Source organism: Scyliorhinus torazame, chromosome 2 (genome assembly GCF_047496885.1).
Source record: "Scyliorhinus torazame isolate Kashiwa2021f chromosome 2, sScyTor2.1, whole genome shotgun sequence".
NCBI classification, from domain to species: domain Eukaryota; kingdom Metazoa; phylum Chordata; class Chondrichthyes; order Carcharhiniformes; family Scyliorhinidae; genus Scyliorhinus; species Scyliorhinus torazame.
In genome coordinates, this window is record NC_092708.1 from 192,160,170 (window position 1) to 192,175,829 (window position 15,660).

At 48.0% G+C, this 15,660-nt stretch overlaps 1 protein-coding gene across 26 annotated transcripts in view; it reads right to left on the minus strand.

Annotated features, from left to right (window-relative positions):
- The window catches only part of LOC140394487 (poly(rC)-binding protein 3), a 283,234-nt gene that overhangs the window by 209,620 nt on the left and 57,954 nt on the right, over positions 1-15,660 (minus strand). For 2 of the 26 annotated variants that reach the window (XM_072481819.1, XM_072481804.1), the window contains exon 2: positions 295-395. The exons of 23 other annotated variants lie outside the window; for them this stretch is intronic. The gene's annotated coding sequence lies outside the window, so the exon portion shown is untranslated. The remainder of the gene's footprint in view (positions 1-294; positions 396-15,660) is intronic. One more of the 26 variants, XM_072481812.1, reaches the window with a different exon arrangement.

Sequence of the window (15,660 nt, forward strand, 5' to 3'; positions counted from 1 at the left end):
TACATTCACTGACTCAAATCTCTCCCTTTTCAAGAGTCTCCACCCACCCTGAAAGTTTCTCCAATTCCCTGGAAAAGCCCAAATTATACCGCGCCACAAGGCATCCACCTTTTCTCTTCATTCTAAACCAAGTCCAGCAAACTCACTATCATGAACAGTCTACTAAATTATCATAGGGCACTTGCAACCACTTTTCCACTTCTCCCTTGGTGAGACCTTACAATATGGCTTATGCTCTACTCCGTATCATAGGTGCACTGGTCAAAATCACAAGATGATTATTCATGTGCTTACCGTATTATCCTCCTCCGCCCTGGAGACCAAGTACACCGTCCTCCAAAATTTCACACTTTAATCTAGCTCCTTGGCTCTAGTCTGTGTTTCATGTGCAACTGCTGCAAATAAACAAACGGCACAATCATTTGATCTCCCCAGTCCTGCACAATCACCTGGCTTAAAGAGAGTTCCACCTCTGCTTGCTCTCCCCCCCCCCCCCCAAAAAAATATATTTATTTTTCAAAATTTAGAGTACCCAATTAATTTTTTCCAATTAAGGGGCAATTTAGCATGGCCAATCCACCTACCTTGCACATCTTTGGGTTGTGGGGGCGAAACCCACGCAAACACGGGGAGAAAGTGCAAACTTCACACGGGCAGTGACCCACAGCCGGGATGGAACCTGGGACCTCAGCACTGTAGCCACCTAAAATGGCTGATTCCCGATTAATTTGGCCAAACCCCGATGTAAAATGGCGAACTGAAAAGGCTGATGGGAAAATCAGCCAACATGGCACAAACGGACAGCTGCAGACAGAACAGTGTATTCGGCTCTGGGGAAGTTGGCCCAGACCGATACCTGCAACCATGAACCCAGCCATCTGCAGTTTAATCGGATATCCCCAGGAACAATTGCTACAAATTAGCAATTGAAAGCCGATCCAGACCTCTCGGCGCCAGCAGTGGCCGAGACAAAGAAAGGTGAACGACCAACCCCCGATCAAGGAATCGCCCCATTATTGGAGCATATCGAACCCAGTGATTGGGACCAAGTCCAATCACTTGGGACCAGGGTCAAGGTCCGCCCCGAGAGGCGGGAAACCCCTGGGAACTATAAAAATAGGGGCCAAGTTCAGATCGACCCCCCTTCTCCTACTCGCAACCTTCAAGACCCTTCGACGAAAGAACAAGCAAGTCTTACTCCAGCGATCGCTACCTGATGGGTGTTCCAGACTATCGACCCGTACCAGCCTTTTTGAATCCCGCAGACCAGACCCAATTCGATAAGCCATTTGTTTCCCTGACCTGGTGGGCCATCACCAAAGTTAAGTATTGGCCTTTAGTGGGGTAATAGTCTAGAGGTAGTATTATTGTGTGCGAAAATCACACCGTTCCTCCCCACTTCAGACCCACACCATTTCATTGCCACCGTCAAACATCAGGCGACCATGTACGGCCTGGATGAGAGAGAACACGTAAAGCTCATGGTTCTAAGTTTAGACCCATCGGTAGCAGCAGCCCTTCCCGACCCACAGAACGTAGGAGGAGGCACCCTTGCAGAAATGCATACCGCGATCCTGGATGCGATCGGGTATAACTGGGGTGACTCCGTAGATGGCCTAAATAAGTGCAGGCAGAAGAAGTCTGAACACCCCACAGCGTTCGCAGGATGCTTGTGGATTCACTTTGAAGCCGTTTTCAGAAACATAGACCGTGCCCATTTGTCCCCAGACAACATGGCCAAATGGACCCGCACCCTTATCTCCCATGCCACAGAAGCAGGACAGAATGCCTGTAGTAATTATGATCCCTCGGAGGAGGCTCATAATGAGAAGTGGGTGGTTAAAAGATTGTCCCGCGTTTGGGAGCAGTCTGTTCACAATCGACCCGCCGCTAAAACCACGGAGGAAAAGCAAGCCGCCGCAGACATGCAGGCAGTAAAAGCCACACCCCACAACCTCGCCTGGGTAAATGAGGGAAAGAACAGCCCCCCAACAAAACCGCAAGAATGCTACAATTGCGGACAGTTGGGACATTTTGCCAAAGAATGCAATGCCCCTAAAAAGCCACCGAGCGCCCAACAGACAGGCACTCTCACCAAGAAAAAGGCAGAGCCCATACATAGCGTTAGCGCCCGTTCGGATCAGACGGACTTGACCGGAACGGACTGTGTACAGGCTCCCCCAGTTGGGTCTGCGATACCCTTTGGGATGGGTCAGGACGACCCGTAGTTGCAGCGAAAATTCGGGGACAGCCTATCGAGTTTCTTTGGGACACAGGAGGGTCCCGCACCACCTTAAATTCCTCCACCCTTTGTCAGGACACGTGGCCCACTACAGCCACTATCACCCTCAGTGGCTTTACAGGCCACTCTCAGCAGGGGCAGATCACAGCCCCTGTACCCATCCAAATAGGAAACATTACCACAAAACACCCCGTAGTTTTAGTCGACCTGCCCCACACAGCAGAACAGAGTCTGGGAATCGACTTTATGAATTCCCACCACCTATCTTTCGATCCAGTCAACCAGTGTGTCTGGAAGATGGCGAAATCCGCTAGAGCCCCCGCAACGCTCAACATAGGGGACGACATAATCAGCGCAGTAGGCGAGTTTTGGTTCAACCCCACCACACTCAGCACGGACCGACAGGTTAGGGCAGTCCTGCAAAAAAAACAGGGCAGCATTCGCAACCCACAAGCACGACTGTGGACGGATGACTGGCTCCGTACAAATAACAGGACCGGATCCTAGACCCCCAAAACAGTACGGATTCCCCCTAGAAGCAGAGGGAGAAATCCTCAAGGTTATAGAGAGCTTATTAGAGCAGGGCGTACTAAGATCGGTAGCCTCAACTAATAATGCCCCGATTTGCCCAGTGAGAAAGCCCGACGGATCATGGCGCTTGACCATTGATTATCGGGAACTCAATAAAGTCACCCCCGCAGCAGCCCCCACCGGAGCAACAAGTCCCGAGACCATGCTCAAACAGGGACTCAATTCCCGATATTTCACGGTTTTGGACGTCAGTAATGGATTCTGGTCCATTCCATTGGCAAAGGCGTGCCAGTATAAATTTGCCTTCACTTTCAGAGTGCAGCAGTACACGTGGACATGCCTGCCACAAGGCTTCCACAACTCCCCCTCCATTTTCCACCGACAGCTGGCAAATGGACGAGCGAAATTTTCTCGCCCCGAATGCCTGGTACAGTATGTAGATGATCTACTACTGCAGACAGACACTAAGGAAGAGCACATTGAGCTTCTGTCCGAACTCCTGGAATTGTTAGTCAATTGGATGTAAAGTAAACCCCAAAAAGGCCCAGATATTGGAAGAAAAAGTGGTATTATCACACACAGCAAACGCGAGATCGAGCACAAAAGGATTGACTCGATCGCTAAATTGGCCCTTCCCCAGAACGTTTCAGCCCTCCGGTCGTTTTTAGGACTGGTTGGCTACTGCCGAAACCACATCGACGGTTTCGCCAGCAAGGCAGCGCCCCTCTCAGACCTCCTAAAGAAAGGAGCCCCCTGGGAGTGGCTTCCGCAGCATACGGATGCTGTGGAATCATTAAAACAGGCGCTCATAGCCGCCCCCGCACTACAAGTTCCAGACCCGCTTTCCCCTTATGCCATAGAGGTGGTGACCACAGGCCTCACCCTTTCAGCCGTGCTCCTACAGGAATGGCACGACCAGCTAAGACCCGTGGCTTATGCCTCTCGGATTTTAGATGCTGTGGAGCAGGGATTTTCAACCTGTGAGAGGCACCTGCTCGCAGTTTTCTGGGCAGTCCAGTACTTTTCATACATTACCGGACTGAACCCCATCACCATTTTGACAGAGCACACCCCCACCCAACTTTTACTGGACGGACGACTTAAAGACGGTACCGTCAGCCAAATACGCGCTGCTAGGTGGACCCTTCTCTTGCAAGGACGGGACATCACAGTCAAACGGACAAAGACCCACACCTACTTAGCGGACAATTTACAGTACCCCGGAACCCCCCATGAATGTGAAATCATCTCTCCCCACCACAACACAGGCCCCTTTATAGTTAAAACACCCCCCAGAAAATTAGCCAATCCATCCCAGAACCCCCCTCACCCGGACACGTGTGACCCCATTAAGATTTATGTGGATGGATCTTCCACAGTCTTAGATGGGCAACGCATAACCGGTTGTGGGATTAATGTTGAGGACGCACAGGGACGTGCCCTCGAGGAAAGAGCATTAAAACTCCCCGACACTAAGGCGCGCAGGCAGCAGAGCTTGCGGCCATCGCGTACATTGTAGAGCACCCAGATTCCTTCCCCAGCCCAGCAGACATATATTCAGACAGCCTATACGTCTGCAACAGCCTCACAGAATTTCTGCCCCTCTGGGAAACAAGAGGATTTGTTTCCGCGGATGGAAAACCCCTCCCCTCAGCCCCATTACTCCGCCATATTTTGCAAAAATCCAAGAACAGGACTTTTGGCATTATAAAAGTCCGCAGCCACCATCGTTCCTCCCCCCTGGAAATGTAAAAGCCGACGCACTGGCTAAGGCAGGATCCAGACATGGGTATTTTTGGAAACCCCCCGAAAGCGCGCCAGTGAGTGCAGATCAGGTCACGCAGACTAGGATCGAAGATCTAGTAGAGGCCCAGAAGCAGGACAGCGCTCTCACTGAGATTGTGAAAGGGAAGTTTCCAGCCTCTTACGAGAGTTTCAGAAATACACTGACCACACAGGACGGTGTGGTGTTAAAGGACACCCTTTATGTAGTTCCTGAGCAGGATAGGAACCAATTAATCTGTTTGTTCCATGATGGTCATGGACACCAGGGAATCGATCTCACCTCAGCCCATCTCAAACAGCTTTGTTGGTGGCCAAATCTCAAGGAAGATGTAAGCCATTACATTGAGAATTGCCTTATCTGTGCGCAGAACAACACCGATAGATATGCAAAAAAGGCCCAACTCAGCCACACCCGACCTGTTAACGGCCCCTGGACTAACCTCCAGATCGATTTTATAGGTCCATTGCCCCCTTGCAGGAATGGCTATAAATATGTTCTGGTGGTCATAGATACTTTTACAAAGTGGGTGGAAGCATTTCCAGCCCGCACCAACACCGCGAAAACCACAGCCAAGATCCTAACCCACCACATCTTTACAAGATGGGGACTCCCCCGCAGTATTGAATCGGACCAAGGCTCTCACTTTACGGGACGGGTCATGCAGAACGTCCTCACGATATTTGGCATAACCCAAAAATTCCACATTGCGTACCACCCACAGTCGAGTGGTATAGTGGAGCGCATGAATCGGACCCTAAAAACCACCCTCCGAAAAATGGTCCAGCAGAACACCACTTGGGACGCAGTCCTCCCGTTTGCGCTGATGTTTTTGCGTAACACTGTTTCCACCTCCACATGTTACACCCCACACACATGACCGGACGCCCCATGAAAGGGACAGAATACTTGTTAGGTTTAGACCTGACCAGCCCTGAAGTTACGGCCCTCACCCACGAGAAAGCCGTTGAGCAATTAGTTGCGAATGTAAAAACGGCTCAGTTAGCAGCCGCAGTTAAATTGGGCACCAAAAGGAAACAGAGCAAGGCCTGTTTTGATAAGGCAGTGCATGCAACGGAGTATGATATAGGACAACAAGTGATGTTGTCTGTATATAACCCCAGCACATTCCTGTCTCCGAAATACTCGGGTCCGTACTCCATTACGGACAAAGTAAGCCCATCGGTATATAAAATCAAATACCCAAATGGTAAGACTGCTTGGTTTCATATAAACCAGTTAAAGGCTTATGGAGCACAGTCAAACCACGCCCACCACGTCATGCTTGACGCAGCAAACCACACCCCGCCCACAGCCAATGTAACCAGACCAACCCCCACCACATCCAGCCCAGCCACGGACTCGCCCTCGACTCCACCCCCAAAATCTACACTCCGCCCCGGAACGCCCACAGACTGCCGCAGCAGCGACAGCGACTGTGACTCAGACGATAGCCACAGCACGCCTCCCTACTATCCCCATACAACCTGACCCACACCCAGCGACTCTGACTTCGACTCCAGTGATCCCTTCATGATCACTTTTCTAAACAAATCCCACCACCGACCACCGAACCACACGGACGACCCCGACTTTGTCTCGACACACCTCATTGGCACCGCAACAACTCCTATAGACTCGTCCGCAACGACGAAAGCAACCCCAACTCACACCACGCAGCCCTTTCAGCCTTAATTCACTCCAGGGTTTGGTACCCGGGAGAAGGGGACGACCTCGAGTCGGACTCCCAAGACTCCAACCCCTTTGCGACCCTGTTCGCAACAGAGAACTGAGGTGTCCTCATGATGTTTAAAGGAAACGCTTGGAGAAGTGTTGTCCTTCTTGATGGAACCTGCAGGATGTTTTATGTTGTTCGTACGTTTGTTTTATGTTGTTCGTCCTACAGTAAATTTTTCCAGCCGCTTGTTCAGCGGTACCAACTTGTCTACAGATACCTGGTCAACAGATCAGACGCTTGTTCAGCGGAACTAGCTTTTCAGCAGACACCTGCTCACCAGACGTCCGATCATAGCTGCTCTTGTGATTAGAGGTTAGAATCACTGTAGCAACCGCACCACGATGACTACATTTTTGCCCGTTCTTGTCGGTTGCTCAGGCAGTGGAGAAACGGCGTGAGACCCGCCCTGCCTGGGGACCCCCCCCCCCCCCCACGGCATTGGTAGCCGTCCTACCCGGGGACTCCATCCAACTCTTACCCGCCGCAGCCCATACGCACCTCAGGGGATGTCCCGGAGGACTGGAGAATAGCCAATGTTGTTCCTCTGTTTAAGAAGGGTAGCAAGGATAATCCAGGGAACTACAGGCCAGTGAGCCTTACTTCGGTGGTAGGGAAATTACTGGAGAGAATTCTTCGAGACAGGATCTACTCCCATTTGGAAGCAAATGGACGTATTAGTGAGAGGCAGCATGGTTTTGTGAAGGGGAGGTCGTGTCTCACTAACTTGATAGAGTTTTTCGAGGAGGTCACTAAGATGATTGATGCAGGTAGGGCAGTGGATGTTGTCTATATGGACTTCAGTAAGGCCTTTGACAAGGTCCCTCATGGTAGACTAGTACAAAAGGTGAAGTCACACGGGATCAGGGGTGAGCTGGCAAGGTGGATACAGAACTGGCTAGGTCATAGAAGGTAGAGAGTAGCAATGGAAGGATGCTTTTCTAATTGGAGGGCTGTGACCAGTGGTGTTCCACAGGGATCAGTGCTGGGACCTTTGCTGTTTGTAGTATATATAAATGATTTGGAGGAAAATGTAATTGGTCTGATTAGTAAGTTTGCAGACGACACAAAGGTTGGTGGAATTGTGGATAGCGATGAGGACTGTCAGAGGATACAGCAGGATTTAGATTGTTTGGAGACTTGGGCGGAGAGATGGCAGATGGAGTTTAATCCGGACAAATGTGAGGTAATGCATTTTGGAAGGTCTAATGCAAGTAGGGAATATACAGTGAATGGTAGAACCCTCAAGAGTATTGAAAGTCAAAGAGATCTATGAGTACAGGTCCACAGGTCATTGAAAGGGGCAACACAGGTGGAGAAGGTAGTCAAGAAGGCATACGGCATGCTTGCCTTCATTGGCCGGGGCATTGAGTATAAGAATTGGCAAGTCATGTTGCAGCTGTATAGAACCTTAGTTAGGCCACACTTGGAGTATAGTGTTCAATTCTGGTCGCCACACTACCAGAAGGATGTGGAGGCTTTAGAGAGGGTGCAGAAGAGATTCACCAGAATGTTGCCTGGTATGGAGGGCATTAGCTATGAGGAGCGATTGAATAAACTCGGTTTGTTCTCACTGGAACGAAGGAGGTTGAGGGGAGACCTGATAGAGGTATATAAAATTATGAGGGGCATAGACAGAGTGGATAGTCAGAGGCTTTTCCCCAGGGTAGAGGGGTCAATTACTAGGGGGCATAGGTTTAAGGTGAGAGGGGCAAGGTTTAGAGTAGATGTACGAGGCAAGTTTTTTACGCAGAGGGTAGTGGGTGCCTGGAACTCGCTACCGGAGGAGGTGGTGGAAGCAGGGACGATAGTGACATTTAAGGGGCATCTTGACAAATACTTGAATAGGATGGGAATAGAGGGATACGGACCCAGGAAGTGTAGAAGATTGTAGTTTAGTCGGGCAGCATGGTCGGCACGGGCTTGGAGGGCCGAAGGGCCTGTTCCTGTGCTGTACATTTCTTTGTTTTGTTCTTTGTTTGTTCTCATTTGACATTTTCATTTCAAAAAGTTTTATTTTGTTTAGGCGACCTTTAAGTTGCTGCCATATGCTATTTACATCCTGGAACATTCGGATGGTAAATCAGCACTGGTCTGTCATTGGGAAGTGTGCCGTGTCCTAAAATTTGTTTTGAAAAAAAAAAAAATGAGGGAGTCACACATAATGACCAATTATAAGGGTATAATTGGACCCAAAAAGGCAGACACACTAACACACCGGATATTAAACCAAGGTAGTTACAGATACTATGCTTGATTTTCACAGAACTCCAGAGGCTCCAGGACCGGAGAAAACAAAAGAACACAAGGAAAAGGAACAAGGACAGCCATGAGGACTTCTTTCATCGTGTTCAACATCTTTTTTACGAACATTTGGTTGCGCAGGAACGCGGACCCCATTACTCCAAACCTCCCTGCCATTAATGTTTCACTGCCCCGTAGTACCCAAAGCCCAGTCACCAGCGACACTGCATCTTCCTGGTGTGCCAGGTTCATAACCTGGTACTCCCCGTTCTATGTAATTAAAGCACTGTTAGCGTTGGCGATACTCTGCTGTGTAGTGCAGACGATGCGCCTCCGCAAATGGAGAAGAAGAGCGTACCGCGCTCGAACCCCGGTATATCGGATCCGATCCCCTATATTCGGTTATGACCAGACCCCCGCAACCTATAACACAATAATAAAGAACATGCACTTGCGTTATTCTGTAAATAAAAGATGTACAAAACTTGTCAAGAACAAAAAAATGTATGATCCTGAGCTTGACTGCCAAGCCAGGAAAGAGTATATTAAAATGTTGTGATTGTTGTTGTATGTTTTAGGAAGATAGGATAATGCAATGTTTAGTGAGTGTTAGTGAGCATAGTGTATTTAGGTAAAATTAGAGGTTCCAAGTTTTTTATTTTGTAAATGCATGCCCCTGTCTGACATAGCGCCCTTAGAATTGTTTAGGTAAAACATTTTTGTGCATACCTAGGGTCAGAGTAGCGGCCATGTAGGAGGTGTCCCCCCTCCCGGTCAGGGAACGGAAAGAACAAATGTGAGATCCTTCACGCTTCGCGTTAGGATCACAAGGAGGGAATGTAGCCACCTAAAATGGCCGATTCCCGATTAATTTGGCCAAACCCCGATGTAAAATGGCGAACTAAAAAGGCTGATGGGAAAATCAGCCAACAGGGCACAAACGGACAGCTGCAGACAGAACAGTGCATTCGGCTCTGGGGAAGTCGGCCCAGATCGGTACCTGCAACCATTAGCAGCACATCAACCCAGCCATCTGCAGTTTAATCGGCTATCCCCGGGAACAATTGCTACAAATTAGCAATTGAAAGCCGATCCAGACCTCTCGGCGCCAGCAGTGGCCGAGACAAAGAAAGGTGAACGACCACCCCCCGATCAAGGAATCGCCCCATTATTGGAGCATATCGAACCCAGTGATTGGGACCAAGTCCAATCACTTGGGACCAGGGTCAAGGTCCGCCCCGAGAGGCGGGAAGCCCCTGGGAACTATAAAAATAGGGGCCAAGTTCAGATCGACCCTTCTTCTCCTACTCGCAACCTTCGAGACCCTTCGACGAAAGAACAAGTAAGTCTTACTCCAGCGATCGCTACCTTACTCCAGACTATCGACCCGTACCAGCCTTTCTGAATCCCGCAGGCCAGACCCAATTAGATAAGCCATTTGTTTCCCTGACCTGGTGGGCCATCACCAAAGTTATGTATTGGCCTTTAGTGGTAGGTAATAGTCTAGAGGTAGTATTGTGTAAGTATTTATTGCTGTATATAATAAATGATCGTTGATTTAACATTTACTAAGCGGTGTGCTGTATTATTAATCATTACTTGAGCTTGGACCACGTGGCGGTATCAGAAAGATACCTGGCGACTCGTGAGCAAAGGTGGCAGAATTAGAGCTAATAAAACTAAGGCTAATAAGAGCAACAGCACCTTGAGGCAGCTGTGCTAACCACTGTGCCACCATGCTGTCCTGTCTTCTGACTGATTGATTTATTGATAGATTGGGTCAGTGGCCAGGGTCTTCTGACTTACTGATTGGGTCAGTGTCCCCAGCAGGATGGTGTGACTGCCAGATGAGTCAAGTCAGGAGACCCCAAAGGGCTGGATGTTGAGTTTCTACAATTGTGTAATAAATTTGAGGTGCAAGTTGGATTGATTGATTTGATTTATTGTCACCTGTACTGAAGTACAGTGAAAAGTATTTTTCTGCAGCCAAGGTAACATACACACGTACATAGTCGACAAAAGAATAATCAACAGAGAACATTGACAAATGGTACATCGACAAAGTGATTGGTTACAGTGCGGAACAAGGAGCCAAACAAAGCAAATACATGAGCAAGAGCTCAGTGTTCTTACAGGGAACAGATCAGTCCGAGGAGGAGTCATTGAGGAGTCTTGTAGCTGTGGGGAAGAAGCTGTTCCTATGTCTGGAAGAAGGCAATGCCTGGGTGGGAGGGGTCAGATAGCATTATCAGAGGTGGATGAGAAAGCTTACCATGGCACCAGTAAAAAGCCATTCGGGGGTGGTGGGGGGTGGGGGGAGGAGAAAGAGAAAGAGAGACAGAGAGAGAGAGAGAGAGAGAGAGAGAGAGACAGACAGAGAGGGAATGTAAAAACAGTCTAGGAAGGAGGACTGACAGTTCTCTGTAGCAATGAGCAAGTCCAGACGGTTGCTGTCTGATGGCATGGTTCAGGACATCTGCTCAGGGCTGGAGAGGAACTTGCAGTGGGAGGGGGATTATTACCAGTGCCGCATGCAAATTGGCATAGGGTACAAAGGCTGGTGTAGAAGCACTGGCACCACTATGGAGCAAATGGCAGCACTGGCAACCACTATGGAGCAAATGGCAGCACAGTAGCACAATGGTTAGCACTATTGTTTCACAGCGCCAGGGACCAGGGTTAGACTCCTGGTTTGGGTCACTGCCTGTGCGGTCTGCACGTTCGCCCCGTGTCTCCGTGGGTTTCCTCCGGGTGCTCCGGTTTCCTCCCACAAAAGACGTACTTATTAGGTGAATTGGACATTCTCAATTCTCCCGGTGTACCCCGAGCAGGCGCCCGAGTATGGCGACTAGGGGTTTTTCACAGTAACCTCATTGCAGTGTTAATATAAGCCTACTTTAATAAAGATTATTATTATTTCTGGCCTATATTGAATAATGATGTGCATTAGATGGCTGGAGAGTGCCGAACATAGTATCTTGTTTGTAAAATTGAGATACAGAGCAAATTATCTGCCATTAGCTCCGCATCCGTCGTAAAGATGATTAAGATTTTTTAAAGATAAAATTACCACATATCTAGATTGGAGTAGAAGTAGCCAGTGTGGATATCAAAAGCAATCATGTTCAATTATGTGAGGTAACAGAGTTGGAGTGGGCAAAATGCGGTGAACTTTCGGAAAGTCTTTTATAAGATCTTTTATAAGATACGAGAGATTACTCGGGGAGATTCAGGTAAGATAGATAACTGGAAAACTCGGCAACTGGTTAGAAGGGAAAAACATTAGGTGTTAAAGGTGTTTTTTGAGGTGTGGAATGGAATTTGTGTTTAAATCAATGATTTGGATATCGGCCTGGAGAGAGTAATGCTAGAATTTGTATACGTTAGCAAAATACGTGGTATGGTAAATTCTTCACAAGACTAAAGTAAACCTCTAGCTATGTACCATGAGTCAAATAGCAAAACCTGGGAGGCTCCATGAGAAATGGGATAGAAATGAATTATTTATATAGAACCCACTGGCTGGACGTCATAATTTTATTGAACATGGGGCAGCAAAGTGGCGCAGTGGGTTAGCCCTGCTGCCTTACGGCGCCGAGGTCCCAGGTTCAATCCCGGCTCTGGGTCATTGTCTTTGTGGAGTTGCACATTCTCCCCGTGTTTGCATGGGTTTCACCCCCACAACCCAAAGATGTGCAGGCTAGGTGGATTGGCCACTTTAAATGGGGCAGCACTGTAGCATTGTGGATAGCACAATTGCTTCACAGATCCAGGGTCCCAGGTTCGATTCTGGCTTGGGTCACTGTCTGTGCGGAGTCTGCACATCCTCCCCGTGTGTGCGTGGGTTTCCTCCGGGTGCTCCGGTTTCCTCCCACAGTCCAAAGATGTGCAGGTTAGGTGGATTGGCCATGATAAATTGCCCTTAGTGTCCAAAATTGCCCTTGGTGTTGGGTGGGGTTGCTGGGTTGTGGGGATAGGGTGGAGGTGTGGACCTTGGGTGGGGTGTTCTTTCCAAGAGCCGGTGCAGATTCGATGGGCCGAATGGCCTCCTTCTGCACTGTAAATTCTGTGAAATTGCTCCTGAATTGGAAAAAAATGAATGGGTACACTAAATTTATTTTTTAAATAAAAAAATAATTTTATTGAACATTTGTTGAAGTTTTCTTTAATTTGACCAGCAATCAACATGGCACAGAGTAACAAACAGCTGCTTCCCTGATCACATCATGCAAATTTATTACATCATGAATTGCAGAGTTTGTGGCATTTCATCTCACTGCATGGCACTTTCCAGCAGGATTCTTCACCATTAGGGGGAAATAGGATGTTCTTTTGAAGTAGGAAACTAAACAAGAGAAAATATGCTAAACGCTGCATCTCTATGTCATTAAGCCATTAATTTTAATTAATAGTTGTAAAGTTAACAAAGGAGGTGAGATGCATGCAGTATTCCTCTTTATATATTTGCAACTTAGCAGCTGCTTCTACCAATCATAGATCTGCCAAACAGCAGTACAGTAAATTAGTGTGGGTCAATGAGATTTTAAAAGAATTAGCCAGACTTCAGCGTTTTGTTTCAAAGAAATCTGCATCAGAGCGGTTTGAGTAGCAGCCGCCAAGTGTTTTTTAGACACATTGTCCTGAGCAAAAATGTCATGAGTCTGACAAAACGGCTGCATTTGCTACCAATGCCATTCATGCAGTGTACTGTTTCATTGTGAGCAATGTAGTGGCCAGGAACAAGAATGCTTATTAAAGACTGATTTTAAAAACCTCACCTTTTAAGTAGGTGGGGCAGAGGGGAGGAATGGAGTGAGGGACCAGGATGGGGAAGAGAAGGGAGCCTTCTGTGGTGAAGGTTGCATTCTAAAATCAGTCTTATTTGGACCCTGAAGCCATTTATCCAATTGATGCAGCTTCTCCAGAGTTTCTGGATCTCCAGCTTGAGAGCCTCTCCCACTTATCCCAGGCCTGTCACTAGGAAAAAGCCCTTGGGCTGACAATGCAGGAAATGAAGTTTATAATCCAGAATTGTGGCCACCGTAGGGCCCAGAACCGGATAAAATCCAACCCGCACTGTGTTTCCTTCAAATTATGTAATTGGTTTTCTGTGCACATTCGGACAAGCACACACATGCAGATGGGTATCAGCTGTCATCTTGCATTGGCTGGAGACACTGTGACAAAGCAGCCCACAAAGCACTGATGATACAATGCATTTCCTACTTGCTGGCTTGTCCTGTTCGAGTGGTGTGGAAATGGTAGTGTTTAGCGCCTTTTCTTCAATGGAGAAATTACTCCTCGCAAAGGGTTGTGAATTTGTGCAACTCGCTGCCCCTTAGTGCGGTGGAATTGGAGTCATTAAATGGTTTCAAGGAGGAGACGGATATATTTCTGATTTAAAAAATCGGTTAGAGGGATATGGGGAACAGGTGGGAGGTGGATTTGAGAGCAGGAAGAGATCAGCCATGATCTGAATGAATGGCAGGGCAGACTCGAAGGTCTGAGTTACCTACTTCTGCTCCTAATTCTTTTATTCCTATTAGTCAGATCCAAATAGTGAGGCATATAAATTCATGGGAGCCCAAAAGAATTTAAATTATACACAGGACTTGAGGTTCCATGTGACCTAAGCAAACCACACAGAACTTGGACACTTCATAGAGTCATCGTGCTTTACAGCATAGAACGAGGCCTCTTGGCCCATCATGTCTGTGCCAGCCACCAAGGACCTAACTATTATAATTCCATTTATAAGCACTTGGGCCGTAGCCTTGTACGCTATGTTGTTACAACTGCTCATCTAAATGCTCCTTAAATTTGTGGGTTCCTGCCTCTACCACTCTTTCAGGCAGAGAGTTCCAGATTCCCACACCACCCTCTGGGTGAAAATGGTTTTCCTCAAATCCACTCTAGATTTCCTGCCCATTAGTTTAAATCTATGTCCCTTGATTATTGACTGCTCTATAAAGGAGGAAGTTTTCTTCCCATCTCCGCTATCCATACAGCACGGTAGCACAGCGGTTAGCACTGTTGCTTCACTACGAAAGGGTCCCAGGTTCAATTCTTGCTTGGGTCACTGTGCGGAGTCTGCATATTCTCCCCGTGGCTGCGTGGGTTTCCTCTGGGTGCTCCAGTTTCCTCTCAAGACCCAAAAGATGTGCATGTTAGGCGAACTGGACATTCTCAATTCTCTGTGTCCCCCAAACAGGCGCCGGAGTGTGGCGACTAGGGGATTTTCACTAACTTCATTGCAGGTTAACGTAAGCCTACTTGTGACAATAATAAAGATTATCCCTCAATTTTATAAACCACAATGAGATGATCCAAGGAAAACAGCCCCAGCCTATCCAGCCTCATTTCATAGTTGAAATGCTCCAGCCCTGGGAAACATCCTGGTGAATTTCCTCTGCACCCTTTCTTTTTTTAAAAACATATTTTATTCAAGATTTTTTGGCCAAACATAACAGTACACAGTTTTTCTTTTTAACAACAATTAAACAATATAAACAACAGTGGCCAGTTTTAAACAAATAAATAAATAATATATAAACAAAAACTAAATGGCAACTGCCTTATCAAAAATAGTTACTCTCCAAAAGTACAATCTAACAGTCCAATATACATTACCTAAAACAAATGCCTATACATATACAATGACATCCCTGAGAGCCCGCCCGGGTCTCCCCCCCCTCCCCCCTGGGTTGCTGCTGTTGCCTTCTTTCTTTTCCATTCCCTCTATCGTTCTGTGAGGTAGTTGACGAACGGTTGCCACCGCCTGGTGAACCCCTGAGCCGAACCCCTAATACGAACTTGATCCGTTTTAGCTTTATAATCCCTGCCATGTCATTTATCCAGGTCTCCACGCCCGGGGGTTTGGCTTCCTTCCACATAAGCAATATCCTGCGCCGGGCTACTCGGGACGCAAAGGCCAAAACATCAGCCTCTCTCGCCTCCTGTACTCTCGGCTCTTCTGCAACCCCGAATATAGCCAACCCCCAGCTTGCCTCGACCCGGACCCCCACCACCTTCGAAAGCACCTTCGCCACCCCCACCCAGAACCCCCGTAGTGCCGGACATGACCAGAACATGAGGGTGTGATTCGCTGGGCTTCTCGAGCATCTC